Below are 14,891 nucleotides of genomic sequence, written 5' to 3' on the forward strand. Positions count from 1 at the left end.
TAGCACCCCCAAGAAATAGGATTTTTCTTTAAAATCATGCTATTTGCACATATAAATAAGTTTGCACACAATTGTTGTTTTTAACTTATTTATTGAATTTTCTGTTGTCGTCCGTAGATCCGGCCATCTGTGGAGGCAACACAACAATTAAATTGATTCTTTTATTTGTTGTGTGCTGTGAAAGTTTTAAGATGTGGGTGAGAGAGTTGTGTGGTGTGTGAGGAGAGTTTGAAGATGTCTTTGTATATGAAGTCGTCCGAGTTCCTCCTCAGTATTTCTGTTCTGTTCAGTGTTATTTTCTGTCTGTGGAGTGCTTCTTTGAGTATTTGCCTGTGGTGATGGTACTGTTGACATTGTGTGAATACGTGTTGAATTGATCCCTGTACTCCTCAGAATACGCAGTTGCCTTTTGGGTGTTTTTGGATGAGGTGTAGTGAATCATTTAGTCTTGTATGTCCAAATCTCATTCGAGAAATTATGTCTTCTTCTTTGCTGTTTCTGCTGCTTTCTCTCATCTCTCCCACTTTATTTTGAATGTTGAAATAGTGTCTGCCTATATTGTTGTTTTTCCAGTTTGCCGGCCACTTCTTTTTCATTTCTGTCTTTACAATGCTCTTTATTTCAGCTTTACTGTACCCAGCACTCATTCCTAGACCCTCTTTCCCTGTTGCCCTCTTTGCATACGTGTCTGCTCGTTCGTTTCCTTCTAGTCCCATGTGGGGGCTTTTCCACCGGAAAGAACCAGGTGCTAGTTCGGAGCCGGGGCCAGACTGAGCACCAGTTCTTTGTCTTTCCACTGCCAAAACACCGGCCAAACAGGGGCTAAACTGGTGCTATGCTGGCCCCACTTCGTTGCTGGGCCAGAGAGGAGCCAGAGTGGAGCCCGGTGCGTCATCAGCTGTGGGCATAGTTATCGCTAACTACAAGGTGGAAGAGACGCGCTGTACCGGCATTTTTGAAATCCACAGCGGCGAGCACAATGGAGTGGAAAAAACAGGAATGGAGCGACAAAGAGAAGCAGTGCTTCCTCTCATTGTGGTCTGCATCAGAAGTGCAGGCCAAACTGGATGGTGCGACGCGGACGAAACCGGTGTACCATGACATACAACGGGACATGGCCGTGGCAGGATACAGTAGGACTGTGAATCAGCTCCTAAATAAACTAAAAAAATTAAAAAAGGACTACCGGGACCAAAAACGGGAGCTGGGACTCAGCGGCAATGGTCGACTGCGGATTACTCCACACTTTTCAGTACTGGACTCCGTGCTCGGTGACCGACCGGCAAACAACTGCACCGGGGCACTGAACTCCGCCACGACCCATGTGGTGTACCGACCGCAGTACTCAACCGTCACTGATCCCAGTAAGTATTAATTTCCAAATACTCACTGTTAGCCCACTATAAATTATGAACGCCAGCTACAACAGACCAGGTCCGTATTCCGGACGTTGCGGACTTGTGAGCAGAGGAGCTAACCGACGCCAAGCTAACAAACGAGGAAACATCGTGGTGAAAAGAGCAACAACATTTCCATTCATTACAAGACCAGCATGTAAAACCTATGTAGTGATGTTACAACACTGTCGTAATCATATTATTTCCCTAGGAGGATCAAGAGGACTGTGTGTTTAAGGATAAACTAGTGGCCGTTGCTATGCTAATCAACAAACAGCTGTCGAAGCGCGAGCAGCGTTTCATTCATTGCAAGACCTGTATTCAAAACACAATGTTCTCCAAAATCAGGTCCGGCTGCTAAAAAAGGACACAAATCCCTTCAAGGGACAATACCCCTATTACACTCAGAGGAGGGGGTGTGCAGCGGGCAGCTGAAGGGGAAGTTTAAGGTCTCCTGGGACAAAGCCGTAAAATCAGGCGAAGAGCAGGAGAGTGTCTGCGGAGGAGTCAGAAATAAGCGCAGTGTCTGGGGAAGAACAGCGGAGACGCTATGACAACAGAAGCAGACAAGGGGATCCATGCGGTTCCACCGGAGACAGAGGCCGGAAGACATATCAAAAGAAAATGAGGAGCGACGATGAAGAGGATTACGAACAACTGGATCAACAAAGCCATACTGGAAGTGAAAACAAGAGAGCTTACCAGAATGTGAGAGATAGTCAACGGCAAAGGAATGTGAACTCGCACACCACACGAACTGCGGATTCTGAAGGGAAAGTAAGATCAAGAGAGTCATCTCGAGAATGTCAATCTAAAAACAGAAGCCGAGCTCCAAGTTGGGAAGAGGACAGCAGTTGTTCATCACATTAAACAAAAAAAAACTAGGCCAGGTCAGGCAAAAAATCAAACAGCTTGGAAGATGTTTACAACATAAAGCTGGAAATGGAAGGAAGGTTGGAGAAAGACCCAGCTTTCAAACTACTGCAACACCTAAGAGAGGAAAGGCATCAGCAGAGGCAGGAACTGCAAGATGCCATAAACCAGTGGCGAGAAGAAGTCTTTAAAAGTGGACAACGCCTCAATCAAACAAGGAAGAAAGTAGAGGAGGCAGAAGATGAGAATGATGGTAATGACCAACTGATCTCACCAGATCCGCCTGAAGTTACAACACTGGGCCCACCACCATTGACTTGGACGCCGCTACATATGACCCGAAGTAAGACAAGGTTGATGCAACAAGGAAGTGAACCACCAGCCATGATGAACCCACTCATGACAAAGGCAGGAGGGCAGACCCAGTATGTGCCGTGGTCCTTTATGGACATGATAGGACTGGCCTCACATCTGCCTGATCTCACAGAAGGAGCAAATAAGTGGATCACCAAACTGGAAGAGAACACAGCAGGTGTGAAACTGGCACTAGGAGACATCAAAGCCCTGCTCATGCAGGTAGCAGGCAAACAAATAACAGAAGAAATCTTCACGTCAATACAACTACCCCTAGTGGTGATGGGAAACACAGCTAACCACGTGGGCTTTGGAAGACATCGCAATACGGTCTGGTCAGAACAAAGAAAGCACTATCCTGAGAAAATGGATCCATCCAAACTGGAAGGAGAGACGCTGTCAGATACTGAATGCCCAGCAAAACTTCTGCGAGAATTCCAGAGGAAATGGAGGGATGAAACAGAGAGTGCCTGGAATGCCAACAAAACAACCCAATGTTTGTTTAAAGTAATGGTGAAGAAAGCTATGCGACCAGAGGTCCAGAGAAGATTGGATGGAGTGGTAGGACTCATGAAGATGGAGTGGCCACTATTTTCCGAGCATGTGGTGCACTTTGTGGAACAATGCAGGAAAGAAAAACAAAAGGAAGAAACTATGAATAAACAGCTATCAAATAAACTGACGCGGCTGCAGCTTGGAGAACTAGCTAAGCAAAAGAAGGACGAAGCCAAGGTACAAGCCCCAGGCGTGACAGTCAATCAAACACAAGGGTTGGGTCAGGGAACGACACAACAACCGCAACCGACGACACAGTCACCCCATAATGTGCAAAGACCACGCCAGACCCCACCAACTGATGCAATAATGCCACCGTTGCCACCCATACATGTGCATGTGAACACCAGAGAGGAGCCATGTAGGCCAGCGCAAGGGAGAGGTTGGTCTAGACCAAGACCAAGGGGAGACATAATGCGTCGAGCCAGAGGAAGAGGAACAGAGAGGCTCCGCAGAACGCAATCCAACCCTCAGCTTGACAACGAGCAGAACGCTGCCTGCTGGGGATGCAATCAAACAGGTCATGTGAGACGTGACTGCCCTACTAATCCATGGGAGGGCCCCGCCCCGCAGTGGCAATAGGGGTACCCAGAGGAGCCAAGGGGGGAGACAATGGCACCGGCTTTCACAGCAAGACCTCATGACGAGCCCACCATAGCGGTAGTTATACAAAATCAAGAACACCCTTTTATGGTTGACACAGGTGCCACATACTCTTGTATTGGAAAAACCGGCTCATCAATCCCCCTATCTTGCACCTCAGTAAGAACTGTAGGCTTCTCTGGGAAGGCCCAAGTGATACCAGTAACTCAGCCGGTCCCCATGTTAATTGGAGGAAAAACCATCACCGCATCATTGTGCTACTCTTCTGACACTCCGGTGAACCTGTTGGGAAGAGACATTCCATGCCAGCTACAAGCTAGTATAATGTGTACACCTGATGGAGTATACGTTGACTTCCCGGATCGGGAAATGACAGAATCAAACCCCATGATGTTCCAACCGTCAGACGACATAAAGCAACAACCACTGGTCTACTTGATCAGATTAATGACAGACTCAAGTCTACTCTCTAAATGGAAGGAGTGGAAAGTGTGGAGGACCTTGCACTGCCACTACGTTGCACGCTGATGTACACAGAAGAGCTACATGAGGACTATGACAATTGTTGGGAAGAAATGATCAACAAAAGGCCATACTACCTCACTAGCCAAGACATTTATGTAGGACCTCCGGGAGCTGCAGCAGCAGTCACCCTCCCGGATGATCTGCAAGAGTGGTTTCACGTACCATCCTCTACCCCATATGTTACACTCTCTGTCGCCACAGGATATGAATGCCAGGAACTGGGACCAATGATGAAAACAGCACTACAGGTACAGGACTGGCAACCCACAGAAAATAAGTATGTGCACATATCACCAGATAAGCAGCTGATGAGGATATCGACGCTGCGGCAGGTGGATGAAGGCATAGCAGAGAAGGTTGTGTTGGAACCAAGACCAACCAAGCAGATGTTACTTACGGCTGAACACTACTCATCCTGGAGCAAGTGCCAAAAGAAGTATGGTCACAACATAAGACTGATGTGGGCAAAGTAAAATCAGCACAGCCCATCCACATAAAAGTAAAACCAAATGCTCGACTGCCATACAGGAAGCAATATCCATTGAAGCAACATGCAATCAAAGGCATTGAACCAACAATAAAAAGGCTTACTAGAAGCAGGAGTGCTTATTAAAACAGTCAGTCAATGTAATACACCAATCTTTCCAATCAAAAAACCTAATTCTACAGATTACAGGTTGGTTTATGATTTAAGAGCAGTCAATACTATTGTCGATGCTGAGACTCCTGTTGGCCCCAATCCACACACATTACTGTCAAACATCCCACCAGACGCTAAATGGTATACAGTAATAGATCTCTGTCCTGCATTTTTTAGTGTTCCAATAGACGAAGAATCACAGCACTTCACGTACCAGAATCAGCAGTATACCTCCACCCGACTTCCAGAAGGTTATGTAGAGTCCATCGGTGTTCAACAGAGTGTTGGCACAGGATTTACAACATCTAGATGTCGCCAGCACAGTAATATAGTATGTAGATGACATACTGATATGCAGTCCAACTAAAGAACAGTGTAAAAAAGACTCAATAGCTGTGTTAACAGCTTTGGCTGTTGGCGGCCATAAGGTTAGTAAAGAAAAGCTACAATTCTGTAAAGACAGAGTGGAGTACTTGGGAGGACAGCTGAGTGGGGGGAAAAGAAAAATAGCACCATCTCAAATAGAAGCCATTGCACGAGCTCCACGTCCGCAGACTGCAGGACAGATGCTTTCCTTTCTGGGAATGGCTGGATACAGTCGTCCGTGGATAATTAATTATGCTGTTAAAACTGCCCCACTACGTCCTCTGATAAAAGCTGCAGGACAAGCCAATGTTACCACCACATTGACATGGAATGAAGAAGCAGAAACCGCATTCCAGACATTAAAGAGGGACCTGCAGTCTGCGCCAGCTTTAGGTAATCCAGATTACACTAAACCTTTTCATTTGTACGTAGCAGAAAAATCGGGCTACGCATATGCAGTACTAATGCAGGACACGCCTACAGGTAAGCAGCCACTGGCTTTTTACAGCACCAAACTAGATAACATCGAAAATGGCCTGCCACCATGCTATCAGGGATTGGCAGCTGCAGTTTTTGCATTTAAAAAGGTATCTAGTGTGACCATGGGACACCCAGTAACGTTGTATACATCCCATCAATTACATGCTCTGCTAACCAGTCCAAGGTTCGTTTTGACCCAGGTCAGACGCACTGGATATGAGGTGATTCTTGCAGCTCCTGAACTGACTATCCAACGCTGTTCAATGGTGAATCCAGCCACTAAAATGGTAACTCCTGATGACGGTACCCCTCATGACTATGTACAACAAACAGATAAGTTCATGCGTGTACGTCATGACTTGCACAATCAACCAATAGTAGCTGATGTAACCCTGTTTGTTGACGGATCTTGTTTGAGAGACGCCACTGGAAACCATGCAGGTTTTGCCATAGTTGAACTAAAATCAGATAACACCTTTAGGGAGGTGCAAGCCATCAAACTCTCACAACCATGTTCTGCCCAACGGGCAGAAATAAAGGCCCTGACAGCAGCATGTGAGTACGCTAAAGGTAAAATCCTATATATATACTGATTCAGCCTATGCATATGGAGTGTGTCATGTGCATGGTAATACTTGGAGACAACAAGGTTTTCTGCGAGCAGATGGAACTCCAGTAACACATGGAGAAGGGATTGCCGCCCTTTTACAGGCAATATTACTTCCAACGGCTGTTGCAGTAATTAAATGCCCCACCCACCAGAAACCCAATAACCTCATAGCTAAAGGGAATCATTTAGCTGATGAACTAGCGAAAAAAGCAGCAGGAGTAAGTATGTGTCCCATACTGTTTGCAGCAGACTGTGAACCATTAACCACCCTCTCTTCTCTTATAACAGCACAGGACAGAGCAGTCCCACAGGAGAAAACGGTGTGGCTCAAATGAGGTGCGATTAAGAACATCTTGGACGGGCCACAGAAGAGTTTGTGGAGAAGTTGTACTGGTCATTTTGTCCTGCCACTGTCTTTATTATGCTATGCTATTAGAAATGCGCATGGTCAGGACCATTGCGCAAGTGGGGAAGTGCTAAGACGCTTAAGAGCTGTTTGGTGGTCGCCATTTTTGGCACCCACGGTAGATCGTGTATTACATGAATGTGAAGTATGTGCTCAATATAACACAAGAAAAGCCTTTTCAGCACCTATTGCGCACATTCCCCCGCCAGACGGCCCATTTCGTCATTTGATGATAGATTTTTTAGATATGACTCAAAGGATAGGACACATGCGATATATTCTTGTGGTAATGTGTTGTTTTAGCAGATGGGTGGAAGCGGTGCCAACCAGAGCACCAGACAGCGGATCAGTGGCAAAGTTTCTGTGTCGAGAAGTCTTCCCAAGTTTTGGTTTCCCTGATACTATCAGCTCCGATAATGAATCCCATTTTGTGGCAGAGGTAATAAAGCGCATGACAAAAATGCTTGGGATCAAGCAGAAGTTTGGATGTGTATATAACCCACAGTCACAAGGAGCGGTTGAACGAGCAAATGGAATCCTTAAATCGAAACTAGCTAAGATCATAGCTGACAGTGAGAACAAACTAAACTGGGTGGATGCTTTGCGTATAGCACTAATGGCTATGCGCTGTCAAACTAACAGAGTAACCCATCTAACACCACATGAAATGTGCACAGGAAGACCTATGCCTGTGCCATATTTAAGGGGACCTTACAAAGGTCCACCCCTCGAACAGCTGGACAGAGAACTGGACAGCTATGTTCAACAACTGTCGAGTATTCATAAAGTGATCATTCAACAGGTGAAAGGAGCCACGGAGGACATAGAGGCAGAAATCTCACCACCGGTGGAAAGAGTTCGACCAGGAGAGTGGGTGTATGTAAAGGTGTTCAAAAGAAAGTGGAACCAACCAAGACGGGAAGGCCCATTCAAAGTTGCCCTGACCACACCTACAGCCTTGAAGGTCGAGGGTAAGACTGTTTGGTTCCATTTAAACCACTGCTGCAGGGCTGACAGACCGCCCTCGGAACTTCAGCAGACAACGCCTGAGCCGGAAGGGGAAGGTAACACCTCCCCGCAGGAACTAGGCCGGCGACAGGAAGGGGAAGGCGACGTCACCCAAACAGAAACAGCACAAGCAGAAACAAGAAGATCCCAGAGGCTGATCACCAGACAAACCAGCAGAGAAACTAGAAGTAGTGGGTCATTACCAAGTAGACAAGGAAGTGACTCAGATAGTGACTCAGCACAAGATCAGGAACATCCAAGCACCCAAGACTTAGGTACGGGGGAGGGGCCCTCAAGCTCCCAACCCACATAAACATAATGCTGCTATTAGTACTGCTACTATTGGCGGGAGGAGGAGTATCACAGGGAATAGAGATTGATTCAAAAGTACAACTAAAACGATGTGCGACAGCTGCTGGAGTGATAGCAGCCCAACAAGGAATGATACCACTAAATACTAAAGTAGAGCTAATGTACGTCAAGTCTGCAGAACATAATGTAATGTTTACTAAAGGACTGGATAATGCTAAAACAAAATACAAAGCTCAGACTGCCAAATGTAATTTTGATGGAATAGTTACAGTAAAGCTCAGTTGCACACCAAACAAATGTATTGAAGATGAATTCGGAATACAAATTACAGATAAGTATGCAAACGAGATATTGCGTCTAGACAAAACCCGCATTAAACGAAGCCAACAATCTGTGGTTGGTGTAACGACGCCAGGAAAGAGCATGTTTTATCAGTGGATGGAGTACTCAGCCAAGCAGGTGAGCACACGATCTTGCGTGACTTGTTACAATGCTAGGAAGAAACCCCAAGTGTACCCAGTACCAGGAACTGACGCTAATGCGTGTGAAATCTCTTCAAACTGTTTTGCTTACTGTACTATACTTATGGCAGCAGGACATAGAGGCTGGAGTAGGACCCGTGCGATATGTCCCACTTCCCGTAATGGATGAATCAAGTATTTGGATACCTCCGGTAGTGGAGAGAGCTGAGGACACGGTGTATCCTTTCTGCTTTACTGCAGATCCAGGCATAATACAGGTAATACACAGTAATGGTATAGATGATAGGATTAGATGTGAAGATGGAGAGGTGGAAGTGCTGGTATCAGATCTGATACTCATTAGTGACAATAATACTGTTCGAATTTGTAATACAACCAATAAATCCAAATTACAATGCGGACAAATAGTACAGGAAAGAACTTACATGCATATCATGAATGGTTCGCAGCTGATAGCTCAACATCTGGTGCCAGCCCTGAATCGTGGCTTGAGCCCATTGGCTGATGTTTTTTGGTTATGTGTGTTGGGGTTTATGGTTGGTTATTAGCATATAATTACTGTAAGTAATAGATTACTAAAAGTAATAAATCACTGGAAGTAATTTATGAAAAATTTTAATTATTAATGGAAGTAAACGGTCATTTACTCATTAAAAACTCCTAAAGTAATTGAATAATTACTTTAAAAACAAAAAAAATGAAAAACTATCAAAAAAAATTTTTAATAAAAAAATTATTAATTTGCATAAATTTCTTATTTATGTATTAATAATAAATCGGGGCACCACCAGATAAACTGGAAATAGCTAATACCAAAATATCAGTCTCGTTTGTAAAAAGTTTATTTAATTGAGTTAATATTTCTGCATAAAATATAACAATCTTAAATAGAATGGAAGGTGTGAGATCCGAGCACAGACTGTTACAAACCAGTGAATTGTCAACAATAAATACACAATAATCACCAAGAAGCGTACAATTCAGCTAACAGGCGTTTATTAATAAAAATGTATTAATTCATAAATAATTCGGAAATCATCTCATAAATCAACACATTCAAATAGCAAACGACATCTAACACGGAGATCTAATCTATTAAACAGCAAACACTATGTACAAAGAGTGTGTGTGTGGGTGTGGGTGTGTGGGTGGTCTGGAGAGATGAGGGTGATGGTGTAATGACCTCGAACGTCCACCAGGTGGAGGCAGACGTCGGCGGGTCAATGCGGTGACTGTGACGACCACTAGGGGCGTGTGGCGGCGCGCAGAGGGAGAGCGCAATGACTTGATGTGTCCACCAGGTGGATGTCAAGAGGGATTGCGATGACCCACGCGACCACTAGAGGCGTTTGACTCGCTCTTTCTGGGGACGCGGCGGTTGCTTAGCGGCCAGATACAAGACGTCTGTCGAGCGCGCGTGCGCGAGGGCGGTCTCGGAGTGAGTTAGTCTACCGAGGGCGTAACGAACGGGCGGTTCCGTTGGCCCGGTTCTGAGCACCTAAGTGGAGGTCGGGACCGGCAGTTAGGGCTCTTGTGATCACGGCAGATCTGCCCTGAAGCAGCTGACATGTAGGTGTTACATGCAGTGAATGGAGAAAGGGGGGCGCATATCTGCGGGTTAGTGAAAGAGGGGGGAGAGATGAGAGAGAATGAAGTTCAAGAGAAAGACAGAGAATTCTGTGAGGCTCGGTTCTGAACCCTGGTTCCTCCACACAGAGCTCCCAGTGGGCCCGGAGCTCACTTGGACCTCTGGTTCTGAGGTGGAAAACCAGAGTTCTGGACTTGGTGCGCGTGAATGCGCCTACACAAACATATGAGATACTGCGGCCTTCTGAGCGGCACATGGAAACATATTGCATTTTCAACAGAACATCATTCTAACTATTCTCTGCCCAGACAAAAGCTCTCACCCTCCGGTTCTGGGCAGCACCGTCCGTGGTGCTGTTGGTTCTGGGAGGCGGTGGTAACTGGTTGTTACCGGGTCTTAATCCAGCGTCCTGAGTTCAGAGGCCTGGCTCCAGCTGCAGGAGTGCAACTGAGAGGATGATCTTGGGGAGGAGACGATGTCTCTGGTCTCCAGAATCTCCCAAAAACAGGAAAAATAGCAGAAAACAGAAGATGTAGTCCAAACTGGGTCCTGCTCGTCCAGCGGGCTGGTGTTGGTTGGTGCTGGTGTCTCTTTGTTTCTGCTTGGTGCTCTCTAATACCATCCTGATGACTGAAAGATGTTTCTCCCTCGATGGTCGGAGTGAACAGCCGAGAGCTTTGATAGAAAATGAGTCTCACCAACTTGGGTTTGGACCCCTGTGGTGTGTTCGGGTCGGATTCAAGCATCCTCATTGGCCACTTCCGGGGTCTGGCTCGCTCCCCTGCTGTTTTATGGCCTATCCATTGTCGCTGGTGTTTTCCTTTCGGGGGAGAAACCTGGAGAAACAGTTCACTGAATCTACGGCCCCAACATCCCCCCTTTGTTCCGAAGAGTGGGATGCTAATTGCAGTCTTTGGAGCAAACCTGGGCCATATCGTCCATATGATCGTGGAGTCCATGTGAACGTCCGAATGTCCTGGAAAACATCATGTCCACAACAGTCCAACAGTTCATACAGTTCATGTGCGAGGCTAATGTCTGGGCAGACAGAGAGACCAGTCTGGGCAGACTTTTAACTTATTTTCTAACTACCTACAACCACAATACTCATTTCGTACAGTTCGCCAATCATGAATGAAATTGAAGTACCAGAGTTGAAGAAAGGAAACTGGGACAGGTGGTTAGAAAATAGTTAGTAGGCTCCTCCCACACCTCCCGGAGGATAGGGATTAGCTCGCGACCTGTTTGTGGACCAGTTTACAAAAGCGGAGGTACCGGATGCAGGGAGTCGAGTCTGATCTGTAAAATTTGGAGGTGGTTGCACTTGGCGTGTGCGACGACATCAGCGATGGTTTACCAGTGAGCAAGCGTCCAAGAGCCACCAGCCGTCTGGGGGGTCTTGGTGCACCTGCTCCGGCTAGGAGTGAGAGAGTGAAGTGTGGTGTGTGGAGGTGTACGTGTGTGTTCCCTTCCAAAACCCAACATTCACTACCGAGACTTCAAACTGTACACATTATTTCAATAATGGCTAAGTTCTGAAGAAATCACAACTCTTGGCTCTGTGGGTTCACAGAGGTTAAAATAGCACTTTAGAGACAACGTCAGATGTGTCTGTGAAGGTTTATAACCGTGGTGGTGTTAGTCTTGAGAAATTGCTTAACCCGGGTTAGTGGAGCTAAGTAAGGTGGTTCTACCTGTACTGAAGCTGCTAACGGAGGAGCTCATCTCCCTACGATCTCCTGAGAGATCTCTGACTAGGCACAGGGGTTATTTCTCCTAAACAATACTCGACAGAGGCTAAGCCATGCTAAGTGGTGTTAATAGAGCTGGATATGAGTTTACAGTGACTATATTTCCCTGAACGGTTCAACTCAAGCTTTGTAACTGCTCAGGTTGTCTAAGGAGGCGGAGTTAGATTTCTGATGGTGGCAGGGTTAGTACATGCACCTGACGGGATCTGAGCATGATGTCACTAAACCCTACTGATAAAAAAATCTCCTCTGCTCCTGGTGTGGAGGTTCTCCCCCCTCGCTATGGGAGGAGTTAACCTTACTCCGAGGGAGTAAATGGATTGAGTGGCTCTGCTGTGCAGGCCGTGACAACACTGCCCTCTTCTGGTTGGTCCAGAAGGTGCAGTGAAAGGTCATTTCTCTACCAGTCATTCTTTTGATGGGAGTGAAACCTGTGGGGTGGTGCACGGTGGACCGAATGGTCACCAGCACCTGTTGGAGGTTCACCTCTTCATCTGTACCACTGCTGTTGCCATACCTGAGTATGTTGGTGGTGCTGTGGTTGACTTGGTCAACCTGAGAAGATGACTGGGAGTGGTTTTGGTGAATGGAGGTTGGTCTCCATTACCAAAATGTCGTACAGAGCAGCCATGACACTGGGTGTGACATGAGTGCTTCTGTCTGAGTCGACGGAAGGTGGGAGGCTCCAGTGGCTGAACGCTTGGTTCAGAAGGAGGACAGCAGCCATGGTGGCTGTGTCAAGGTGGAGCTGGAAGTCGTCGACATAAATGTTAAGCGGGCCCTGCCAGACATTTTCATCATGATCATGATGACTGGATGGAACAGTCTGAGTCGTGGCGAAGGGCTTGTCTTCACTAAGGAGTTCTCTGGGGGGTCCAGCACTCACTGCACAGTCCCTGGTGGACTGTGAGGAGTGGCTGCAGACCACATGGAGGCTTCTAAGTCCTGACACGTTAGTCGGGGCTCTGAGGTTTTGAATGGCGTGAACTCTCCCTGCTCGGGGTTCAGTCCCATCAGTGCCACCTATGAGCCCGATGTGTTCAACTCTGGTGCGGCACCCCTGCACTTTGCTGAGGGCAAGTTTGGTTCCAGCTACCAGGAGTTGATAAAGGACGTGTCGTGTTTCGGCTAAACATTCCTCAAAGGTGCAGAGACGCATGAGGAAGTCGTCCACATAGATGAGATTGCCGTGAGCGGCAGTGTTGCTCATCGTTGTGTGGAGAAGGATGGTAGACGCCGATGGTGGGTCTAAGTAGCCGAACTGGCAGCGGTTCCAGGCGGGCTGGCGGTTGCCAAAGGAAGAAGCTAGCTGGTACTGGTTAGCGGGGTCCACCTTCGTGGTCCAGAACCGCGTTCCCACGTATGCAGCTAGAAAAGATCTGTACTGGTGTACAAAGGATGGCGTTGCCTTTGGATCAGTGGGGACTCGCACCGGGGGGAGGTTTGTGCTCAGAGCAGGTGAGCGGTGCTCAGAGCAGGTGAGCGGTGCTCAGAGCAGGTGAGCGGTGCTCAGAGCAGGTGAGCGGTGCTCAGAGCAGGTGAGCGGTGCTCAGAGCAGGTGAGCGGTGCTCAGAGCAGGTGAGCGGCTAAACCCAACTACTGAACGGAAAGAACCGCACGGAAAGAACCGGATTCCTAAACCGAAAAGGTGATTGCCTTCCAGTTTCTCTCTGTTTGTGCTCTGTTCTAGCTCCTATTAGCACCTGTTTAGCCATGGCTTCCCCCTCCTCTCCTCCTATTTTTTCCTGCTCCAAATGTCAGATGTTTAGCTACACCTCGACCTCAGTTACTGACTCAGGGACCTGTGAAAAGTGTAGCTTTATTGTAGCACTTGAGGTGAGGCTGAGTCAGCTTGAGGAACGTCTCCTTTCTGTCGAGCTTAGGGCTAGCCCTGTAGCTAGTAAGTAGCCGCCAGGTTTAGCTGGAGCGGAGCGTTCTAGCTTAGCAGCGCAGGTAGCTGCTAACTCTAGCCCCCCCTCAGCGGCCCCCGAGCAGCCGGGGGAACAGGGCGGTTGGGTGACTGCCAGGGGTAAACGTAGCAGCAAGAAGTCTACCGGACACCCCCGCTACACCCCGCAGGCCTCCGTCAGTGTCTCCAATATGTTTGCCCCACTCAGCAGCACGCTGGTTGAGAAGGACACGCTGGTTATTGGCTCCTCAATAGTGAGACACGTTAACCTAGGACAACCAGCGGCCACAGTTAGCTGCCTGCCTGGGGCCAGAGCAGGCGACATTGAGTCCCAGCTAAAGCTAATGACCAAGAGTAAACGGAGATTTAAACGGATTGTAATCCACTGCGGTGGAAACGACATTCGCCTGAAGAAGTCTGAGGTCCTCAAAGCTAACGTAGAGTCAGTGTGCACATACGCGCGGACCATTTCAAACGAAGTAGTTTTCTCTGGCCCCCTCCCAAATCTCATCAGTGACGAGATGTTTAGCCGCACGTCATCTTTTAACCGCTGGCTGTCAGGGTGGTGTCCCAGTAACTCGGTAGGCTTCATTAATAATTGGAAGTCCTTCTGGGGCAAGCCTGGTCTCATCAGGAGGGACGGCATCCATCCCACGTTGGATGGAGCGTACCTCTTATCTAGAAACATAGTTAAAAGCTTAGCTCCTCCATCCTGACGCACCAGAGTGTAATCATTTATCGTCCTCCTGGACCTTATTCAACTTTTTTAACTGAATTCTCTGAAATTCTGTCAGATCTAGCCCTGACTAAAGATAAGGTTATCATGGTAGGAGACTTCAATGTTCATGTTGACGTAGAAAATGATAGTTTCAGTACCAGCTTTAAATCTACACTTGACTCTCTAGGTTTCTCTCAGGTAGTAGACGGGCCTACCCATAAACATCTACATACCCTAGACCTTATTCTAACCTATGGTTTGAATATAGAGCATCTGACCATCTCTCCTCACAATGATTTCCTGTCAGATCACTT

The sequence above is a fragment of the Lipophrys pholis genome, assembly GCF_963383615.2.
Source record: "Lipophrys pholis genome assembly, chromosome: 6".
NCBI lineage: Eukaryota > Metazoa > Chordata > Actinopteri > Blenniiformes > Blenniidae > Lipophrys > Lipophrys pholis.